Raw genomic sequence first — 24,610 nt, 5'->3', positions numbered from 1 at the left:
ACAAGATTGTAAAAAAATATCACATGGTTATTTTACGATGTTGCTGAGGGCGATTCTGGCAACACTTTGGTTTGGGTGAAATCATGGACAGGAGTAGGCACGCAACTGCCATGATTTTATGTTAAAAAAAAAAACAGCGAGTTGGAGCTGCGCAGAACAAAACGTGCAAGCCCCATAATTTAATGTAAAAATAAATAATAAACAAGTTAAGAGAGCTGCACACCCATCCAGCGAGTGGTGGGTGTGGCCCCATTGTGTAATTGAAAGCAAATATAGCGTGCTGCAAACACATCCCGCCAGATACATAAAACCGAGCTGGCTGCATGAGCGAGGGGGTTGGAGAGGGGAAAAGCGAGAAAGGCTTCTGGCTATAGTGAGATTCAGGGCTGCACCGATTACGTTACACACAGGGCACAAGTCCTAACAAGGAAGCAAAGCAAACAGCCGGAGAAGAGAGAAAACGGCAGGAATCGAAGTAAAGAGGAGGATGCAAGGAGAGGTACAGAGGGAGTTAGCATAAAAGGAGACACGGCCGGCGGCCGTGAAACTGAAAGTACGGCCGGCCGGCCGTGAATAATTAGGGGATGAGCGCACGCTGAGAAGCTGCCTTTGATGTGGTAATGCGAGGCAGGCAGGCAGGCAGGCGGCTGGTGGCATTGTGCACGCGCTTTTTAGGGCTTGCGCTTGCGCAATGACCTAAAAAGCACATGCACTTCAAGAAATCGCCAGTGGAATCATGCTTGGGTAAACGCTGTTTAAGCCCCTATAGAGCTTCGCCAGCTATGCGCATGCGCACAGCAGGCGAGCCCTAAAAAGGGAAATTTAGAGTAGGAGAAGCACCATAAGGAAGTGCTTTAAAACATAAGAGATAAGCAGTCATGCAAATTATACATATAGTGTAATTTAGGAGTGCTATGGGGAAATAACATGGAGTAGAAATGTTGGTGGGTTACTACTAAATATCGAGTTAGAAGATTGAGATTTTAGAGAATGATATTTGGAGTGATATAGTTTATGAAAATGTCAAAATTAATGTTATAACTTGGAAGTAGAACAACTTGTATTTTTATAGAATTTGTGAAATTTCCAGTAATCAAGCATAACTAAGCATACGTAATGTGTTATGATGTTAGCACATGAATATTAATACAGATTTATGAGAAATATTATCAATTTATATAATTTAGTAATGTTCACATATGCATTAGTTGGAGTGAATGTGAAGTCAAGTTAAAGGCTACGTGTTAGGACATGTCTAGTGTTAACCTTTAAGCCATATTCTTAACAATGGCTTAGTGACTACGAATAATGTTGCATTTTCATATTGCAAATTATGCATTCTGTGTTCTCTGCATAAATTCATTCCCAAGGGAAATGAAGAAGCATGAACTGAGTTACCTATGATGATGTGTGTTTCTATTATATTTCTCTTTAAATATAAATGTAAATTTGTAAAGTGCATTAAACCATAGGTATCAAAGCGCTGTAACCAGCAAGAGCATACGGGGAGACCAACAAGGCACTTATATCTGTGAGAAAAGCCATGTTATTAACAGCCGATAAACATTTGTGAATCTTTCCATTTTGATGGCAAACATGGGACGCTTTGCTGATGCATTCCTTAGTTTACCTATGTGCATCCTAGACTGGTAATGGCCTTTCTATGGTGGTGTGACACCACATGACATGGACATTTCATTATTAACTTATAAAAAAAAAAGAAACCCCAGAAGAGGGGTAGCACACTCAAATTATTTTTCTTTGGGCGCACTTGCATGCACTTATTTACTTTCTTATGAACAGCACTCTCCACCTATTCCCTATGCTGACTGAACTAAGAGGATGTTGAATTGTAACAGAAAATAAGAGATCCTCTATGGGTCCTATAGCTAGGTGTACATCCCCTCTTACTGGGATCCTCCCCTCCCCCCGGTCAACTTAACATGGTAACTGATAATACAACAACGGCTACAATTCACATTACATCATTGCCACAGGGGGTGGGTTTTTTCACCACAAGACACTCAGTCTATTGACGCAGATTGGAACCAGACTCAGACTGCCAGGCATGAGATAGAGGGTCCCACTGGTCTCATTTCTATGACACCTGTCCTGGTAGGATCAGGGAAAGAAGAGAGTGTGACACCCCCAAATACTCTAGGCAAAATAAATACTCCAAGGGATTGCGGGGAGGTGGTTACCCGATGAAAAAAGGCTCTGCAGGCCAAGGGCACTCCAACTACTGCCATACCTCTGGCTGATGCCAAGGCCCCAGGCAATTATCCAAGAAGAGGGGGGCATCATATATCAAAAAAGTCCAGACAGAGGGGTGTAGCCAAAGTGAAGGGAGTCGGTGAAGCAGTGGGGCCTGTAACCACCGCTCAGTGTCAAAACTGCAGGGAGAAAGAGATGATGCAGGACAGAGATAGCATTATGGTCCAAACTAGAAATAATGTTAACCACCCAGCTTGGGCCCCTGCACGAGAGACTGAACGTGATTGAGGGGCAACTCTCCAGTTTACTCACACATCCTCATTGAAGAGGGGGTTAGGGCCCAACGGGGCTGGCGAGATTAAAATATATGCTGCCTGGATTGACAGTTTGGCCAACCGCACTCTTTTGAGAGAGTTACCTCTTGTGGGGTCCTCAATGGTTAAATTCAAGTTCTTTGTGAATAAATGTCAACGCTGTATTCCAAAGTTCAATTTATACATTGATCTTTTGTTGACTGTAGTTCACTTCGTGAAAGGTAACGTTGTTGCATCACAACTATAAAGAAGTTCATAAGTTATTCTTTTGAAAATGTACATGTCAAATGATTCACATCAAATGATTAATCTACATGCCCAATGCATTTCGTGCTTGGAGGCACTTCATCAGGGGAAATACATTTCTGTGAAGTGAATAAAACATGGAAAAAATTGGTGGAGGGAAGCAGGTCACAGTCTGCGTTAAAACCAACAATGCAATACATTCAAAAATAGCTAAACAATGAATCACAATATATTGGATAGAATCAGGATTAAATAATGCTCAAATGTGGCTTAAATTGCGAAAAACGTCTAGGTTAATCAAAGGATGCAACAGTTAACCCAAATTCAGGTGTAGTTCTGAACACATTACTAAATGGAAAATACGCGCTGTCCTTAAGCTGCTGCATGTCAGTTACGCGGGTTGTTTACAAGAATTCCTAGTTTCAGCGTCTAAACTTTGCATCACAACCGTGCTGTGAACAAGAATTGTTCACTCATTCTTAACGTTACAGGTCGCTGTGTTTGCACTCACCGGGTAGTCGGATTGTAAAGGCGTCTAATTCAAAACCGCCATTCTCAGCTTCTGCCGGGTTAGGATGTTCGCGCATGCGCATTGTGCGCGTAATGTATACTTATCGGGCATGTAACGTCAGTGAATGTAAAGTGGACACACTCTGCCATGGGAACCCAATGTTCACAATCGAGTAAAGGGAAATATTCAACGTGCTTGGTATAAAGTGCTTGCTGGAATACCACAAAAAAAACTTCATTAAAACCACGTTCATGTGTGTGATTTCTCAGTAATGCGCGCGGCCATCTTGAGATGGTTACTTGTGCTTATGGTGCCTATGTAAGCAGCTAATATAATGCTATCAGGTGAAATGGCTGAGTCCTGTTGAAGCTTGTAAACTCCATCCTTATAACATAAACTCCTACTCAAACCTATTGCTGAATTTTAAATGCAGAAAAAACATGATATTAGAAATTCAATAAAATTAACATAACACAACAAATGTCAAAAAGTCAGAGTTCATGGTATTCCTGTAGGTTTACAGGAAACAACTGTATTCAAGTCGTTCATTAAGCCCCATGGGGTGGCAGGAATTCAACTTTTTGATCCAAAACATCTCACGTTGGATCAATCTTTTTTTGTTATCGCAGCCTTGTTTAGCAGGAACACACTCCAAAACCAAAAAGCGAATTTGGCTGATGTTGTGACCGTTGTTGATAAAATGTACAGCTACTGGTGCCTTTGTGGATTTGTTCCTTATGGTGCTCTTGTGTTCTGTCATTCGAATTTTAATTTTTCTCTCCGTTTTGCCCACATAGGCCAATCCACACGGGCATTTTACTAGATAAACCACGTTTTTTGAATCACATGTGGCGTTTGTACGCAAGTTTATGATTTTACCTGTGGTTGGGTGGTTCACAGTGTTCCCACGGATAATGTTATTACAATGCCCACAGTTGGCACATGGGATTGTGCCCGAAAATTTCTCTTTTTTGTTTGATGTCTCTCTTTCAATAAGGTCTTTTATATTCCTTGATCTTTGGTAAGCGAATAGTGGTTTGTTGAAAATTCCTTTGAAATCAGGCTCTTTTTCGATCATATCCCAATTTTTCAAAATAGTTTTCTTGATTTGGTTACTTGAGTTTGAAAATTTTGATACAAATACTGGTCTGTTCTGGTTTGTTTCCTTATACTTAATTTTCAACAATTCTTCTCTTGGGATAGCTTGTGTTCTGACTCTTGCTTCTTCTAGAATTGTCACTGGATATTTCCGTTCTCTGAATTTTGTGATCATTGATTCTGCGTTCCTTTCAAAAATTTGGTCGGTTGATGAAATTCGTTTCACTCTCAGAAGTTGGGAGTAGGGTAAATGACGTTTAAGTGACAGCGGATGACAGCTGTCAAAAATCAGTAAATTGTTTCTGTCAGTCTTTTTGGAATAAACATCAGTTTGGAAACAATTGTCTTGTATGGATACTAGAACATCCAAGTAAGGGATAGAGCCTGTACTGATGCTGTGGGTGAATTGTATATGATCATCAATGCTGTTTATGTCATCCATGAATTCCATCATGTCAGTTGGTGGACCTTTCCATATGAGAAAAATATCGTCAATATATCTCCAATATTTTTGAATCTTATGTTGCCATCTGGGATTTTCAAGAATGTGGTCGAGTTCCAGTCTGTGCATAAAGAGATTTGCGTAGCAGGGCGCTGCGCAATTCCCCATTGAGGTACCTGCCAATTGTTGAAAATGGTGATCGTTCCATGAAAAATAGCTATGATACAATGTGAAATGTAATAGTTCTAACAGAAAGATTTTTAGTTCTTGATTGATGTTGTGATTGACTAAGAATGACTCGAGAGCTTCAATGCCTCTATTATGGGGAATAGAGGTATATAGTGAACAAACATCTATGGTGCAGATGGTTGTTTCTGTGGTGTCATCCAGTTCTGTCTCTTTAAGCTTAATTAGAAAATCGGTGGTGTCCCGCACATAGGTAGTCATTTTCTGCACAAGTGGTTGAAGATGCTTATCTAGATATTTTCCGATAGGTTCGTGAATGGAACCCCTTGTCGACACAATCGGTCTGAAGGGGGGTGTAATCGGATCTTTATGAATCTTCGGAAGCATGTGAATGCTAGGACATTTGGGATGGTCTTGGATCAGAAAACGTCTGTCCTTTTCAGTTATGGTGCCCATCTCGACAGCTTTATCAATGATGGTAGTCAGAGTTTCCTTAAAGATGTTAGTGGGATCATTGGGAAGTGTCATGTAAAGGTTTTCATCATACACGTGTTTCTGCACACTGTCTGTGTAATACTCCATGTCCATTACAACAATTGCACCTCCTTTATCAGCTTTGCAGCATTTGATTCTGGGATTTTCAGAAATTTGTTTTATAGCTCGAATTTCATGTACAGAGAAGTTTGAACGCTTTGAGCTAGGTTTTTTGAAAAGTTCTTTTATTTCATTCAACGTGATTGTTTCATAAGAATCCAAGATTTTGTGGCTCACTGGCGCTTGGTACGTACTTTTGCTTCTTAAACCTAGTAGGGTGTCTTCGGTTTGTGAAACGGGTGTTTGTTCAATTGCTACGTTTGTGAAAAAATGCCTCAACCGCAGGGTCCTCATAAATTTGAAAAAACTCACTTCAACCTCAAGTTCAGTTGCTTTATACGTGGGTACGAAAGTTAAGCCATGTTGTAATACTGAAATTTGATTCTTGGATAATTTCTCTTTTGAGATGTTAATCACTAGGTTGTTTTGCTGCGTGTCGATTGGGCAATTGACGGACCTGAGTCTTTTTGTGTTCTTGCTCCTCCTGGTTCGACGTGTTGGCTTGGGCCTCTCCCTAAAAAAGGCCTTTCAGTTGTGCTTGATGTGGAGGTACTAGGAGAGTCAGTTCTATTGTCCTGTTGTTTGCCCCGTCTGTCAGTTCTCTGTGTTTCTCTTTGCGTGGAATCAAATGATGTTGAGCTACCTTCATCCGAGGAAGGATTTTGGGATGGCCTTTGTTGTCGTCTCTGAGCATAAACCTCTGCCCAGTTGTACACTTCCCCAAGTTTATAATCAACAGTATCCCGCTTATATTTGCGAATCTTTCTGTCGTTTATTTCTCTTGTATACTTGTCGAGTTGAATGGATATGTCTTCTAGCGCCTTATCTAAATCTTCCTTTGATAGGTTATTCTCCAAATTGGTTTGAATGCGTTTGATATCTTTGTCAAGATCTTCGATAATTCTGGATAATTCTTCCACGATCAGAAGGATTAAATCCAATGAACATTTGTTCAGTATCTCAAACCACCGTTCTGTGAATTTTGGGTTGTTCCTGCACAACGTTGGCTTTAGGGCAATTCGTAACCCTCTCGGTATTCTCTGATCTTTGTGGTATCTAATTAATGTTCCTGCGTGGAGTTTTTGATTGATAATTCTCTTGGAAGTGTATAACAATTGTTTCAATAAACTCTGTAAAGAAAAAGTGCCCGCAGCTGTGGGGTCTGCTTCCTGTATCAAGGAGTAAATCCTATTCGTTTCCTCCGTGGAAAATGCAAACGTGTTTGCTCTGTTCTCAGTAATGTTCCGAATGTCCTCATATTCCATCTTGGATGGTTCTGGTAACTGTAGGTGCTCACGCTGGTAGGGTCAGAATAAGATACTAAGTGGGGGGGTGGCGTGGCACTCAATATTAGTGTTCAAAAGTTCAAACTATTTGGTACTTTAGGTGCTGGCCGGTCTGCTCCCTCTGCCCTTTGGGGAGTTGTTACAATGAAAATATATGCTGCCTGGATTGACAGTTTGGCCAACCGCACTCTTTTGAGAGAGTTACCTCTTGTGGGGTCCTCAATGGTTAAATTCAAGTTCTTTGTGAATAAATGTCAACGCTGTATTCCAAAGTTCAATTTATACATTGATCTTTTGTTGACTGTAGTTCACTTCGTGAAAGGTAACGTTGTTGCATCACAACTATAAAGAAGTTCATAAGTTATTCTTTTGAAAATGTACATGTCAAATGATTCACATCAAATGATTAATCCACATGCCCAATGCATTTCGTGCTTGGAGGCACTTCATCAGGGGAAATACATTTCTGTGAAGTGAATAAAACATGGAAAAAATTGGTGGAGGGAAGCAGGTCACAGTCTGCGTTAAAACCAACAATGCAATACATTCAAAAATAGCTAAACAATGAATCACAATATATTGGATAGAATCAGGATTAAATAATGCTCAAATGTGGCTTAAATTGCGAAAAACGTCTAGGTTAATCAAAGGATGCAACAGTTAACCCAAATTCAGGTGTAGTTCTGAACACATTACTAAATGGAAAATACGCGCTGTCCTTAAGCTGCTGCATGTCAGTTACGCGGGTTGTTTACAAGAATTCCTAGTTTCAGCGTCTAAACTTTGCATCACAACCGTGCTGTGAACAAGAATTGTTCACTCATTCTTAACGTTACAGGTCGCTGTGTTTGCACTCACCGGGTAGTCGGATTGTAAAGGCGTCTAATTCAAAACCGCCATTCTCAGCTTCTGCCGGGTTAGGATGTTCGCGCATGCGCATTGTGCGCGTAATGTATACTTATCGGGCATGTAACGTCAGTGATTAACACACATGCCAAGGACGCCGACACGTCAGAAAGCATAGGGGGGGCCAACAAGGAGCGTGACCGGTCCACTGGTAGGAAGGAGGTGGTAAAGAAAGGCCCAATGGAGGGAATCAACAAGGGTAAGGCTTCAGGACCATCAAGCACCTGGATAGACAATGCGCAGACAAGGGAGGAGAGGCTGGAGCATAGATCCATCACCCTTATAGCAACCAGACCCGCCGAGGGCGGTCCTGCCATATCTAATGAAACAGGCCCATTAATAGTGGATTATGCTCCAAATACCAGGGGTCTCCCTGTACTTGATCTCCCACCGGCTGCAAGCCCCTATACCGTGGTCTTGACAGGGATTCCAGCATGCAGCGAGAGAGGGAAGAAACTGCACGCTCCCTGATTAATAAGGTAGTTCACTGGCTGGTTAAAAATGTAGGCTTCAACATCACACATCACAGACATGTTCTCATGGCAAGAAGGGTATCCTGGATTGGAAATAGCAGGAAGGCTTTTCCGGGAGATTGTGTGATTCTAAACTTTAGGTATCCACAGCTGGCAAGAGAACTTCTTGCCAACCAATGGTAGGGTATCTATCAGGAGGAGGGTGGTTCAAGTATTAGAATGATTCCACTCGGTTTCTTTTACAGGGACCCAATGCTTTTAAATATTGGCGAAGACCCAAGGTGACACCCACTCAGGCTCAATGGGGAGGGCCGGTTAGCTTTGTCAGCTAATCGGTACGTGCCGCTCCACAGCGCTTCTGCTCTAAACGAACTGGACTGACTGACTGGGGGGCCATTGCCAGAGCATGGGGTTGGCCGGGAGAGGGTGCCTCCTAAGCGAGACAAACGAGGGATAGCCACGCCGATGGCTGAGGTACCCACATCCCTTAATGATCGCAGAACCAATAGTAGTTTAGGCCCAGAGACAAACCCTTGCACTCCCCCTGCACCTCCAAGAGCCTATACTAGTCGTAGGCCCGAAACCCCACTCGAAGGAGGGAAGGGAAACATTGACATAATTTCCTGGACTGTAGTAGGACTGTCCAGCAAACTAAAAAATCATGACTGGTTAACCTACTTAAAAAGATTATTTTTCTGCAGGAAATGTGGGAGCGCATTAGCACTGGAAGGTTACAAATCGTATTTTGTCCCAGCGCGCAAATCCCCATCAGGGCGAGCTAAGGGAGGCCTGATCACCTATGTGGCCCTGAGGCTGTGGTGGAGATGGGAGGACCTAGCTTGGGACTCAGATTGCATACAGGGGCTACGGTTCATGACCAAGGGCCTACAATTAACCCTTATTAATTTTTACAATGCTACTTCAGGTGGACAGACCCTAGCTAGTTTGGTCGAGTTGGAACACAGGCTGGCAGGAATCGAAGCGCTTGGGGTCAGAGCGCTCAATTGGTATTATTAGGAGATTTTAATTGCCACTTGTGCCCCCACCTGATTAGCAGTGAGGCAGAATGGTCCTTTTGTCCAGTGGAAGAGGGGCTGCACATGGAACACACTAGGGTGGGAAGTGAGCTAAGTAAGCTCCTGGGTACAAATGCCCTCACACACACGATGGATATGATTAGAGTGGGCATGGACCATCAGATTAACCCAACTATTAAAGGAAAGGGAAGGGGCACTGTTATTGATTTTATTTTTGTCCCGAGCACGTTAAAGTGCTGGATCACAAGTTTTAATATAGAATCTAGTGCTTTCATTGACCACAACCCCTTAGTTTTGTCCGTATGGGATCCTGACCAGGCTAAGCACCCACGCCGTAAGCAGCTCGGTGGTACAATCTCAGCCATCGACCAAGGAAGGAGACTGAGGTGGTCTAATGTTAACAGTGAGATGTTTTACAGGGCGCTACTCACGGTAATGACCAGTTGGTTTGGAAGTGTCTTGATCTATCAGTAGAGCAGGCAGACCTAATTACTGCTTTTGAGGGAGTCGCCAAATGCATTAATGGTTTGCTCAGGCGCACAATGCCAAGAAAGGAACAGGATACCCTCAGGTGTTTCGATCGGCAATGTTCCAGTGCTTTGAGGGAACTGAAGGTATCTCTAAAAACTGTCCCTAAAGACAAGGTAGTGGTGTCCGCTTGCAGGGGGCGGTATAAACAGGCATTAAAACACCGCGAAACATCACTGCAGCAACAGGCATGGGAGAATTTAAGGGAAGCGGCCAAGCTAAGGGACACATCGGCTTTCTGGAAAGTAATAAACAAACCTTGCTTTCAAGACTTCAATAAACCCAAGCTTGTATGTCATGTCTTGCCTTAGGCCTGGGTGGAGCACTTTCAAGGCCTCTATAACCATGGTAGCAACAATGATTTAGCACCACTGGCAGGGGAAGAGAACCTATGTGCAGTCCAAACTTCTTTCTCTCTGGGAGAGATAAAAGCAGGAATCGTGGGCCTGACCCGGAACAAGGCCCCGGGTCCTGATGGGATTCCCCTCGACCTTTTTCTGAGTCAAGTGGAACTGTGGGCTCCCATTTTAACCAGAGTGATAAATACAGCAGTGGAATCAGGTATGCCATCATCCTGGTCCACCGCAGTAATTGTGCTGATCTAAATAGGGACAATCCACAATGTTATAGACCCATCTCTCTCATCGATGTAACATCAAAAGTCTTGGGGAGGGCTATTCTTAATCAGTTAATTGATTGGGCGGAGGAACATGGTGTCATCTCTGATACCCAGTACGGTTTTAGGCCTGGCCGCTCAACCACTGACCAACGCCTCAATCTCTATCTTTTGGTAGCCAAGTACACCGTCTCTAGTGATGAGACGGTGTACTTGGCATTTATGAACCTCACGGCAGCTTCTGACCGGGTTAACCGGAAGAAGCTGTGGGAGTCGATGGGGGACATGGGCATGACCCAGGCCTTGTCAATATTTTAAGAACTTTGCACCAGTATACCTCAGCCCAGGTCAGATTTAACGAGGAGGGAGACACCTCCGATCCCTTCCCATGCGCTAGAGGAGTGAGACAGGGTTGTATCCTGGTGCTCTTTTTATTTACTTTATATATTAATGGCTTAGATAAGGTGCTTAGAGCACTAGGGGTGGACTCCCCGAGGATAGGAAGAAAAGGAATCCCGGACCTGCTTTACGCGGATGATGCAGTGCTTCTGGCACGCACTGCATGGGGTCTCCAGTATCTTATAGATGGCTTTGTGTACTTCATGGAGAACCTGAACTTGTCTGCCAATCTCTCTAATTCTTATGTCATGGAGATGGGGAAAAGACCATGTAGGAAATTTAACTACAGTATCGGCACCCACTGTTTGGAAGAAGTGCAGGCCTTTTCTGATCTGGAAATTTGATTTCATAGTCATATCAGTTTTAAGGTATTGGCAGATGAGAAATGCAGAACCCTAACTAGTTCTACTGGGGCAATTATGAATTTCGCAAACAGGTTGGGTCATTTGTCACCGGAGCAAATATTGAACCTGTATAATGCCATTTGTATTGCTAAAACATTATATGGCAGCGAGGTTTGGGGCTTCGTTGACCCCCTGAGGATCCAAATTGAAGAAAACAAATTCCTACGGCGGTTACTTAGGGTCCCCCAGAGCACTTCTTCTCATTCGATTCATGAAGAATTGGGCCTCACTTATATTAGAGATAGGATCCAACTGAAACCTATTACCTGCTGGCTTAAAATATGGACAAACTCCGTAGCGCTCTTAAGCCAGCAGATAATAATGGATTGCATCACCCGGGAGCATGGGCGGAACATTCCCTGGCTCAAATATGTGAGGGAAACCCTGTCAGGCCTGGGCCATGCTGATCATTTTAATCAACCGACAAATCTGATAGCTAGGGACAAGGCCATCTTTAAGACAGAATTTCTACAGAAAATGGCCTTTACAAGGGAAGACAGGGAGTTGGTCAAACCCTCGGTTAGAGCACACCAGCATAGGAATGGAACTGTATTTGCCCTATTTTTATAATGCTCAGGACCATTTTTTAATGACCAGATTTAGGTTGAATCTATTGCACCACACACTGGGGTATCCTTTGGGGTACATAACAGCGATTGAGTTGAGGGGTCCCTGCGGCTGCGACCAAAAGTCTCCGCAGGGCACTCTCCACTTTGTTTTGTTGTGCCCCTACTACGCTGACCCCAGGAAGTTATTTTTAAAAGATATTTTAAAGGATGCTGGGTTTAAACAGGCACAGGTGACCCTGCTGTTTCCAAAACTTTCTGCAGAGGCCCTAACACTCTTGCACTGTTAACTTTTTAAGAATGGCCGCAAGACTCAGAAACACAAAGATGTTGGATGATGGCATTTGTTGTTAATCTTTTGCACTAGTAATCACATTGTTTATATAATAAATCATGCTGGCGGGGGGTTCACTTTGCACTTTGTTTGACTGCTACCCTTTTCTCCCAATCCTGATGGATCATAATGTAACCCGTCCAGGAACACCAGATCTCCCATTTTTTAATAAGGCTTTTCATCTTTATGACGTGAGATGAATTTATAGCTACCGGTTAATATTTCGTATGGATCGTAGAGATATTTCTGTATTAAGTTTTAAACATTGTGATTTTTATTGTATTGTACTTTTATGGTATTGCTGTATACCGAATAAAGTATTTTTTTGGATGGTTTGATGGAATTGTTTTCCTTTGGATTTATTGTTTGATGGAATGAGAAAAACTCTCTTGCCAAACTTGAACTAGAATTTTCCTTTTTCTTAGATTTCTGGAAAATGCCCCTAGAGACTCTTAAAGTTCCTTTCCCTGGTTCTGAGTAGGTTATTACTGTTAGTTTAGAACCATACAACTATCTTGTGGGCAGCAGAAATGTGTACTTCTGTAAGTTGTCTTAAGCAATTTCTTCACAAATGCTTAGTGCTCTTATGAAAACTGTTATATTTCTAGCTGAAATACTGAAGAGATTGCCTATACTAATGAATTTGGATTCTTTAAAACCGAAACCTTTCAAACTCTAAATCCGATTGAGACTTTCATTTGTGTCTCTGTTTCCTCATTGAAACTGTGAATTGAGTGGGATTTGATTGTAAACTGGAAAATTATGGTGATGTTTTGGAACATCTAGAATCACCTTTCCTATCGTCATAAAAAGATTAATCAAAGAAGGATTTATGTCTTTGGGTTATGGACCAGGAATTTAGAGATATCCCTACAGTAGCTCTCCCCAGTGAGGCAACTGGGGCTGCGAGCTGCGCTGAATCCCTGCAATTTGTGGAGCAATTTGTGGATATTTTATGTAACCTTGAATACTGTGAAAAAGCTCTGAGCGCTTTTTAACCTAATTGTTTTTATTAGTTTCTAGACTTGGGGGGCTTGCCTAAAGTTAAGGGGAAATATTTTATCAGGCACACTGACACCGCTGACACTTTGAAAAGATCACAGTTCGTGCCGCTCTTGCCGATTACCGGTGACGGTGGGCGCCATCTTGAGGGAGGCAGGGAGAGCGCTCTAGTCGCGCCATACTCCCGCCCCCCTGGAATATTTAAACTGCGTCTTCCTCGCGCTCGGTGCCCTACAGTAGCTCTCCCCAGTGAGGCAACTGGGGCTGCGAGCTGCGCTGAATCCCTGCAATTTGTGGAGCAATTTGTGGATATTTTATGTAACCTTGAATACTGTGAAAAAGCTCTGAGCGCTTTTTAACCTAATTGTTTTTATTAGTTTCTAGACTTGGGGGGCTTGCCTAAAGTTAAGGGGAAATATTTTATCAGGCACACTGACACCGCTGACACTTTGAAAAGATCACAGTTCGTGCCGCTCTTGCCGATTACCGGTGACGGTGGGCGCCATCTTGAGGGAGGCAGGGAGAGCGCTCTAGTCGCGCCATACTCCCGCCCCCCTGGAATATTTAAACTGCGTCTTCCTCGCGCTCGGTGCCCTACAGTAGCTCTCCCCAGTGAGGCAACTGGGGCTGCGAGCTGCGCTGAATCCCTGCAATTTGTGGAGCAATTTGTGGATATTTTATGTAACCTTGAATACTGTGAAAAAGCTCTGAGCGCTTTTTAACCTAATTGTTTTTATTAGTTTCTAGACTTGGGGGGCTTGCCTAAAGTTAAGGGGAAATATTTTATCAGGCACACTGACACCGCTGACACTTTGAAAAGATCACAGTTCGTGCCGCTCTTGCCGATTACCGGTGACGGTGGGCGCCATCTTGAGGGAGGCAGGGAGAGCGCTCTAGTCGCGCCATACTCCCGCCCCCTTTTCTCCCTACATTATGTGTGAACCGGCCAGACGGCGCAGCGGGCTGGCGCAGCGGGCGCGCCGGATGCGCGCCGAAGCCGCGCCTAAGCCAAGCCCGTCTGTGCCCGTCCGCGACCGGACCGCGCTGGGCACAGGGCATGCTGTCGGGCTGAAACCTGCCATCAGGTATGATAGCAACTATTTACTGTCCCTACTCCCCCCACCTGCTCCCCACTGTTGTGACTGCCCCCATATCGACCCCCTCTCCAGCCCCCTGGTATGTCCTTGTTGTGAATGGACTCCCCCTCCGCTTATAAATGATGTCGCCGACACGCACATCCCTCTAAAAATCCCCCCCACCTACTTTAAGGGAGGTCTGGTGAATGCCAGGTCCTTAGCCTGCCATTGCCAAGACGTGCATGATTTAATATTAATCCAAGATCTCGATGCCCTGTTCATCACCGAAAGTTGGCTTAATGACTCCTCCAACCCTGACCTTGCTATTGCCCTCCCCCCTGGTTTTACCATATTTAGGAGGGATAGACCTTCAGGTCGAGGTGGTGGGATAGCACTAATCATCAAGGAAACTTTTCCCTGTCATACATTTGATTTATGCCACCTTAAGGACGTTGAAAGCTTGGGTTTCTTAATTCAAATCACTGCCTCACTTTCTCTCTCGCTTGGGCTTCTTTACCGTCCCCCGGGCAACCCTACTTCATTTCTTAACTCTTTAGATGAGGCCCTCGGAGCACTCATGCTACAATACCCTAACTTCACGCTCCTTGGCGACATGAACCTACATATGGAATCACTTATTAACCCTCACTCTATCTCCTTCCTACAGTCCCTGAACATCTTTGGACTCTCCCAACGCATTAACACGGCCACTCACAGTGCTGGGCACACCATTGATGGCATTTGTTCCAATCTCTCCACCCTCTCCACTTTTCCTCCGTTACCTCAAATTTGGACTGACCACTACTTCATCCCTTTTGACATTATGACATCTATTCCCATCTTACCCAGCCCTAGTCTCACACAAGCCACCTTTACAGTCAACTGGAAGAAAGTGGCCGAACGAATAAAGCTGGAGTCAAAACCACTGCCCTCACCCCCCACTGTAACCGGAGATGTTGATATTGACTCCTGCAATTTCCATATCTGGATGAACCAAATAGTCGCGATTAATATTTAACCCAAAAACAATCAAGGAAAGGGCCCTAAGAAGAAAAAACCAAATGCCCCCTGGTACACCCAGACCCTTGCAGACAGTCATCTTTTATGTCGGAGACTAGAAAGACACTGGAGACAAGCATATGACGCGGTCTCCAAAACACGCTATGTCCAACAGAGGAAATTATATCTCTCTGACATAAAATCAGCAAAAAAGGAATACTTCACCAATCTTATAATGGAAGCACATCAAAATCAAAAAACTATCTTCACCATAGTTAAGTCTTTCACTCATCCAAAAGCTCTCACCACTGATATACCTCCCTCAGAGAGCTTGTGTAATCAAATTGCTGATTACTTTATTGACAAAATTGTTAATATTCAAAAAGACTTTCCCCCACCCTCGACAATTCCCTTGGAGGTAACAGTTAACTACCCTCCTCTCTCCAGTTTCAAACCAGTCTCCTTGCAACAGACAAGCAAGGCAATCCGGGCCTGTAAATCAGGAGCACCCACTGATTCCTGTCCCCCCATCATTCTTCACCACCTGATTGACACAGTCAATCCCTACATTAATGGTATTATTAATGAATCCCTTGAATCCGGAACTGTACCTGCCGAATGGAAGAAGGCCACTGTAAAACCTCTGTTGAAAAAACAGAACAAATCACCTACAGATTTGACTAACATGCGCCCCATCTCCTTACTTCCCATTCTGGGCAAAGTCACGGAGCATCTTGTACATGAGGAGCTTAAAACTTTTACAGAAGCCCACAACATCCTGCACCCTCAGCAATCGGGTTTCCGCTCCAGTCACTCCACCGAAACAGCTTTGATCGAACTTGCTGATTCCATCAAATTCCTGCAGGATGAGGGCAAGCAAGCTGTCCTCATCCTGCTGGATCTTACAGCAGCATTCGACACTATCTCGCATGCCATCCTAATTAATCGAATGCGAGAGATCGGCGTGACAGACACAGCCCTGGCCTGGATCTCATCATTTCTATCAAATAGGTCTCAGACTGTGTCACTAGGACCTCATCTATCCAGCGAAAAACTCATTACATCTGGAGTGCCACAGGGGTCTATATTGAGCCCTTTATTTTTTAATATCTATATGGCACCCCTTTTAGCTGTGATAGAATCACATGGGATCTTGGTCACGTCTTACGCTGACGACACTCAATTGGTCGTCACCCTTGACAAACAACTGACTGACGCAGATCTCCGGTTCAAAAACTGCCTCTTGGATGTTTTTGAGTGGTTAAATACTAATCATCTTAGATGTAATAGTGCAAAGACGGAGATTATTCCATTAGGTAAGAATCTCTCTTTTTGCCCGAAAGATTGGTGGCCCACAGGATCAGAGGCCCCTCCCAGTGCAGTTACATCAGCCAGAAATCTGGGCGTACAATTCGATTCTTCCCTTTCTTTTGATGACCACGTCAAGATCACCGCAGGTCGCTGTTTCGGATTAATAAAATCTCTAAAGAAATTTTTTGATTTCCTCCCAATTGCAGCCAGAAAGTCAGTCGCGGTAGCCCTTATACTCTCCCGACTCGACTACTGCAACGGCCTTATGGCCGGAGTGAAAAAATCTACTCTCAGAAAGCTACAGAGCATCCAACATGCTGCAGCTAGACTGGTCTTACAACTCCCCAGAAGGTCATCTGGGTCTTCAGCCTTGAATTCGCTCCACTGGTTGCCACTGCACAAACGAATCCTTTTCAAACTGCTCCTCACAGTCTTCAAAACCATGCAAAACACAGGACCCCGCTATTTTGTTAACCGATTTACGCGCTATAACCCCTCGCGTTGCTTGAGATCCTCTGGGACAAATTTGGTTCAAATTCCCAGATTCAAATATAAGACTAAGGGCGGAAAATCCTTTAATGTTCTGGCGGCTAAAGCCTGGAACACCCTACCCGCCAATCTCAGAGCCATAGACAATGAGAACAACTTTAGAAAACTCCTCAAGACATGGGTCTATAAATTACCAGACTCCTCTGTCCTGGCGGCTATTTAGTTCTCTCTCACTTTTACTCCACTTTCTCAGGTATTTCTCTGTAGCTCGCCTAGCGCCATGATGCTCCCCTGGGAGCGAACGTTAGCGCTTTACAAATGCTCATAAATATCAAATACAAATGCTCATAAATATCTACCTGCATGGGAGTTCACTCTAATTATAGTAGGGCCCAGGGCATTTAGGTCGGAGAAAACTAAAATATTTCTGTTGCATGAGATGCCACAATAGAGAGAAGAAAATATAAGAATGCTCTATCACCACCATCTTTGCAAACAAATCAGTACTCGACAGAAGAGACAGTTCTCTATATGGCACTTCATGTCTAATCGTCTATACTAGCAAAAGAAAATAATAGAGAGCTTTTCCTATTCAAAAATGTGTTATCCTTTATTTTGATGTTCAGTGGGCCAAAAATCCATGGAGTACATCTCCTTTTATGGAGTTGATGAACAATTAATATTAAAGATATTGTGTATAGTAATCAAAAACATATAGATGTAAGTGTACAGTGCATAGATTGTTTTCTAGCAAAAAAAGTCCTCTTTGTTCTAGTTTTAATTTTGACAAATCCATACGTTTTTACCTGCATTCAAGCAATACAATTATGTTTAAACACGAAATTGCAATTATAGACATTCCGATGATCAAATATAAAAGTTTATCTCAAAGATATTCTGGCTTGAAAATGATATCAAATGTATGAAAATATTTCTACGCAATATACAGAAACTTTACTCTTTAATTTGCAGAATAGAAGCAGAGTGAAGGTGTGTCTTTCCTCACATTTGTAAGAATATCTACAACGCACAATTTACCAGGCAGTTGATTTTTTGGCAAAAAGAAGTTACATCTAATAAAAACTTAATTTTTGAATCTCTGAAGAGGTAAAAAGCCAAGTGACCAGATCCTTATGAAACTTTGAATGTTGTCTCCTCTAACAGAGAATTCTGTAAATGGGTTATCTGTACTTTAAAGGTTCACCCGTCATACCAGACTTACATTAAACATGGAAAGTGGTCCACATTACACTGCCACGAGCTACTTATTATTCTCTCATGCACATGCAACAACCCCGGTGTGCAACTGCAACTTAGGCCTTGACAGAGCTATTTCATGTGCATTTAGGCAAAGTGTGAATGAGGTCAATGTCTGAGTGGCACACATATACACACACAACATGTGGTCAAAGGCCATGTATGCCACATAGCATGCCAATTCATTGAACTCAGTCTGGAGACTGGTGCCACGTTTGTTGTATCTTTGTAGCACATGGCGAGGTCACCATACATATTGATCTCAACATACTTTAGAGCCACATCTTGTATCACTAACTCCTTATACCAGAATGTTGACCTTGACATAGACCATGTTATTTAAGTTCCATGAAATCCTTTTAAAGACGTTCAGTAATCACAGGGAGAAGGACTTAGTAGGTGTATCTGAGACATATACGGGAAACATCCTTTACAACGCAACTTTTACCACGCAGTGTTAAAATCTAGAGTGTGGCATAAACATTATCGGCGCCATCTTGTCCTTTTCAGATCTATACGTGCGCGTAAGCAGCAGCCGTTTTTGATTACCATGGCCTCTCTGCCCACTGCTGATAGCCAGCGCGTCTCTGTCCCTCCCTCTCCGGCCTCGCAAGCATCCCCCTCGCTCTGATAGCCCCCGATCTCTCCTGCCTGGGCCATAAACGCACCTCCAGTGCGACCCTGTCTCCGAGCCACATCCCGTGCTGAACCCCCTCGCTCTTTCATCTCATTCAAAGAACAGGCCCTTTTTAATGACCTCTTCCTCCCTGCCTGATCCCAGGCCATCACCTAGCTCAACAGATGCAGTTTATTGCCCCTTACAGTAGGACCTCACCTCACATCAAAGGAGCGGGGATTAATCAATGCCTTCACACCCCTAGATCCGACCGATCGCCCACATTCCTGTTCCCAGCGGAATGTCCAGCTGCGCGATAGCCATCACGCTGAGATTTGGGTGGGGACCTCTACTGTAGATATGTGTGAGAACGGGCCTGAACCGGGGATTCCAAAGATTCCTTTTTGAACTTCAAAGCAATACCACGGATGTCATAAATGTAATAAAGCCATAAACCTGTGTATAAGAGGCCAGGCCTCAGAGATGCGGTTAGAGCACCTCGAGAAGATACCCTGTTGTCTGATTTGACGTGTTCTGCTCCGTCGGAATAAACTCCTGTTTCTAGCCTTCCAGTCTCCAGCGCCTGCCTCTTTGTTTGGTAATATCGGATGGTATGAGAGGCGGCTAACGCCGGGCATACACTGAAGGTTCTTGGTCGACATCGGCCCTACCTTTTTACAATTGGTGTCCCAAACGTGGGGCCCATCAGCGACACGTGGATCCAGTGAGAGAGGTCCCGACGACAGTGTGAACGACTGCAACGATCGGGAAGAGCTCCTGCCCGATAGACCCTCGTCTGGCAGCCGATCATCCGAACTTCACTGGTTCCGAGCAGACCTCTCTCGAGTGATCTACGGTCCTGACTGGGAACCATCAGGAGTGCCACAGCAATTACGGAGAATAGAGGACGATCAGGTGCTGGAAGCGGAAGATGAGAAACTGTCCATGCGGTCCGGGTAAGGTCGTGTAACACGACAAATTGCGAATTGATTGTTTGATTGTTTGAAAATACTAGTATTACTCATTTGATTGTTTCTGAGAGATTCTCTGTCTGCAAACAGGGAAGAATAGGAGTATTCTCTCTTTGCAGATAGTGAAGGGTAGGTAACGCAGGCCTTTGCCCCCTTTGTAATCCGTCGTGCCTGCTTCCCTCTCCATTTGCATGATTGTTATCCAAGCATTTACTGTTTTGGAATTGGTTCTCTTTGGATCATTCTCTATTTGCAAACAAGCACAGAGTCGCAATACTCTGTTTAGTCTTTGCAGATAGTGAAGGATAGGTAACGCAGGCTTTTGCCCCCGTTGTAATCCGTCGTGCCTATTTTTATCCCTCATTTGATTGATTGTTTATCCAAACATTGATCGTTCGGAATTGGTTCTCTTTGGGTTATTCTCTATTTACAAATAAGCACAGAGTCGCAATACTCTGTTTAGTCTTTGTGAATAGTGAAGGATAGGTAGTGCAGACTTTTGTCCCCATTGTAACCCGTCATGCCTATCTTTGCCCCGTTTGTTGGTAGTTGGTTCAGCCCGGACCGCTTATTAGAGGTGAACCATCCGGCTCCACTGGAGGGCACCCCTAATAAGGACATGTTTACTAAATATGGACTAGTCACCGTGGCTTACAGTAAGCTGTGGCATAAATACACGAGAAAGGATCGGGAAAATCAGTGGCCACTGATAGGATCCTTTGATAACGATAAAATAAACGCGCTGGGAACAGCCCTTTATAACAATAAGACAACACCCACTATGCTCGATAGCTTCGGCATGTGGCGCAAAGAAACAGAACAGCGGAAAAAGAGAAATGAGGTCAGGTTAGAAAAAGAATTACGCAAAGCAGCTCACCTAGCTGCTAACAAATTGAAGACAGAAATAAAAGAAAGAGAGGAAACCAAGCTAAAACAAGATTCCGAAGCATCGGGCCAGTGTCCCGTCAGGACACCCTCTACACTTTACCCCGAGCTACCTTCGAAACAGCGAACAAACGATGATTTACTACTAGGTCCCCCGATCATCTACATGCCCCCTCCATATGCCCCTTCCCAACCCTTAGCGCAGCACCCGCAACCCCCAACGACAGGCGAGAGTAGTGCCGGAGCCTCGGTCCTCATGGCCTCTGCGCCGACCGAACCCCTCGCACTCAGCGCAGCACGAGCAGCTACTTCAGATGATCCCGAAGCTGGGAGGAAAGACCCTGCGAGATCAAATAGATTAAGTAAGGACGAACGAGCTGGGATCGATAAGATTGTAAAGACACTGGTGGTGCGAAAGGAAAGTGAGGATTATGTAACGGATATGTACAATACATATGCCAATAGCCACAGACGACACTTTGTCGTACGCCTTTGTTACCACACCCTTAATGCCTTAAGGACCGATACCAAGGAAAAGGCCCTGAAAACCTAATGACTCTATATAGGAAAGTTGATGTCGGAGATGGGGGCGAGTGTGATGTGACGAACCTCTTCACGCGTACGCTTGAAGTTTTCCGCCACCTCACGGAACAGAACCAGAGACTAACACCACGACTCCTGCAGCGACTGAAGCCAGAGTAGAAAAAATTGACACGATGATGCCCATAAAGGAGGCCGCTCCCTATTGGGTCCCCCCACGAGGACAGGGAACACACGACGATATTAACCACCAAGATGCGAGAGGGAGGGTAGTTTACAACTGGGTTTACCAACCATGGGATCGGCAAGACATCCTGACTTTTCGAAAGTCCTTGCCTGATCTGCGAAAGAACCCCACAGCCTTCTATACAGAATTAGCCACCGCTTTGGGTTCAACGATTATGACCCTAGCGGATATCGATTTGTTTTTCGGGTTATGTCTGCCAGCTGATGTGTGGAAGCAAATCCGGAAAGTCGACCACCTTGAGCTGTTCGGACATACCTGGATACAACTCGGTGATGTAGACAAAAAGCGAGAGCCAGGACAGAAACCTTTGAAAGCCATTCTAGACCTACCAGATAAGATCGTGCAGAAATTAAAAACCCTAGTCCCAGAAAGGAAGGTGGACTGGTCGATAGTAACGGCCTGTCGCCAGAAACCCCAGGAAGACGTATCAGAATACTTTTCCCGGTTTGAAACGGTGTTCTCCGATTACAGCGGCCAGGACATGACCACTGCAACCGGACATCACTTGTTTGTCCAGAACTATGTGAAAGGCCTGACACCAGAAGTCTCGCAGAAACTACAGACTAGCGAGAGTAGTTGGGCGGCCTCCAAGCCCGCAGCTATCCTTCAGATGGCTCAATACTATGAGCGACAAAAGAACGAGAACGATCGAGCGACTGAGAAAAAGAAAAAGGACTTGAAAGAGAGGGTGATGATTGCTCAGTTGCAAGGGGTGACTATAGGAAGGGAACAGTATAGAGGGAACTACAAGTCGAATGCTCCTAGAAATCCACCCCCTAAGACCGCACACCCGCACCCGGCGCTCCACGAACAGACCTCGATGAGAACCAGTGTGCGTTTTGCAAAGGATTTGGCCATTGGAAGTCTCAATGTCCAGCTCTGCAAGAAGCACTCAGAAATAAAGACACGAGAGACGTGGCGGGCGGGCCGAGAAATAGAGGACAGGGACGAGGGCACACAAACGACACCAACAATCACAGACCTGGCAGACCGAACACGTTTGACCGTCCCCGACAGAATCAGTGCCAACAGTCTGACTGCGACAATGCCCACGACTTTGCATAGGACTGCCAAGGGCAAGGAAGGGATCCAGTCGAGCTCTATGTTGACCAGCAAGGTCCTTATGTCACCGCTAAGGTCCTAGGTACGAAGTCTCCATTTCTGGTAGATACTGGTGCAACACGTAGTGCGTTGTCTAAACGATTGATTCCCAGGGCACCCTTGTCTGGCTCACATGTGACATCAATAGGTTTTGATGGAACGCCCTCCACTAATCCCTTGTCCACACCGATCTCTTTTAAATTGGACAATAACACCACTGACACAACGTTTTTGCTCTCCTCCAACACCCCCGACGCCATTATGGGACTTGACTTGTTGAAACATTTTCGAGCTACTATTAGGTGTTCACAAGACGGAGTTCGAGTCATTTTGTACGACAACCCAAAGCTGCTCAGATCCTGTCACACACAACGCATGTTTTCCATCACTGACGCTGACTTGTCCTTACTCGACACCCTACCTCTGTACCTATGGGCAAAGACTGACTCGGACGTAGGACGCATGATGATAGACCCTGTACACATAACTGTTCGACAGGACGCAGTGCTCCCAAAACTCCCAAAGTATCGGATATCGCCCGAAGGCGAGAAGGCATTGGTAAAAATCATCCAGTCCCTGGTAGACACAGGAGTGGTAGAAGAAGTAGTTAGCAATGTTTGCAACAGCCCTATCCTACCCATTGTGAAGAAGCAGGGTGAGGGAGATGAAAAAGCGTACCGCTTCATCATCGACCTACGAGAAGTCAACAAAGTAGTCGTACCTCAGTACCCTGTAGTCTCAGACATCACCACCATTCTGACCCTGATTCCTTCCACTGCCACCACCTTCACGGTAATCGATCTCAAGAACGCATTTTTCTCCATCCCCATCCACTCAGACATCCGCTACCTTTTCGGCTTCACTTTAAAATACCGCTCATATAGATTTTGTAGAGCACCCCAGGGCTACACTGAAAGTCCAAGCATCTACAGCCAGGCCCTCAAGAGACAGCTGGATGCAGTCCAGTTAACGGATGGAGTGGTGTTGATACAGTACGTCGATGATATCCTTTTGGCGGCCGACACCACTCCACTTGCAGTCACAGCCACCATCCAACTCCTGCACTTCCTCGCGGAAAACGGCCACAAGGTCTCCAAGAAGAAGTTGCAATTCTGCCAACCTCAAGTCACTTACCTAGGCCACCTCTTGTCCAAAGATGGGAGAAAACTCACATCCGATCGAATTCAGGCTATTCTAGAGACCCCTATCCCTAGAACCCCGAAGCAAGTCCGCTCTTTGGTAGGCCTCACCTCCTTCTGTCGACAATGGTTGCCAAATTTCTGCCTCATTGTGAAACCACTACTTTCCCTACTGGCTAAAGATGTCCCCTTCCCGCTCCCTTGGACCCCTGAATGCCAATCCTCCTTCAAGGAACTACGAGACGCCCTTTGTTCAGCACCAGTCCTAGGAACCCCTGATTATACAAAACCCTTCTCTCTCTACACCCACGAAAGGGAGGGATGCGCTTTGTCTGTCCTGACCCAAACCATCGGCCCCAAACAACGACCATGTGCCTATTTCTCTGCCACTCTTGACCCTGTAGCGAGAGCTTTGCCTGCCTGCCTTCGAGCAGTAGCTGCTGCTGCTGTCTCTATCCGACAAAGTGAGGGGATCATACTCTCGAATTCCCTCACGGCACTAGTGCCCCATGCTGTTGACACCCTCCTAAACCAGACCAAGACACAACACCTGACCAGCGCACGACTGACTGGGTACGAACTGACACTGCTCGCACCTCACATCACGTTGAAATGATGCACCACACTGAACCCAGCCACCTTGTTGCCTCTGCCTGAGAATGATCCTGATGTGCCCCCTATACATGACTGTGTGACCCTCACGGACGAACAGACTAGGAGTAGAGTGGACCTTCGAGACACAGCTTTCCCAGATCCTGACGGAGAGCTATGGGTGGATGGCTCTTGCATCAAACTCACCGATGGCACCATCTCAGCTGCGTAT

The 24,610-nt window shown here is 44.8% G+C and overlaps 1 protein-coding gene and 1 pseudogene across 2 annotated transcripts in view; one reads left to right on the top strand and one right to left on the bottom strand.

Moving 5' to 3' along the window:
• Nucleotides 1-5,899, bottom strand: part of LOC144819089 (reticulocalbin-1 pseudogene) — a 32,566-nt pseudogene extending 26,667 nt beyond the window's left edge.
• Nucleotides 1-24,610, top strand: part of ADAMTS12 (ADAM metallopeptidase with thrombospondin type 1 motif 12) — a 2,873,463-nt gene that overhangs the window by 154,783 nt on the left and 2,694,070 nt on the right. The gene's annotated exons all lie outside the window — the stretch shown is intronic.

The sequence above is a fragment of the Lissotriton helveticus genome, chromosome 2_1, assembly GCF_964261635.1.
Source record: "Lissotriton helveticus chromosome 2_1, aLisHel1.1, whole genome shotgun sequence".
NCBI classification, from domain to species: domain Eukaryota; kingdom Metazoa; phylum Chordata; class Amphibia; order Caudata; family Salamandridae; genus Lissotriton; species Lissotriton helveticus.
This window is presented reverse-complemented; position numbering and strand designations above follow the sequence as displayed.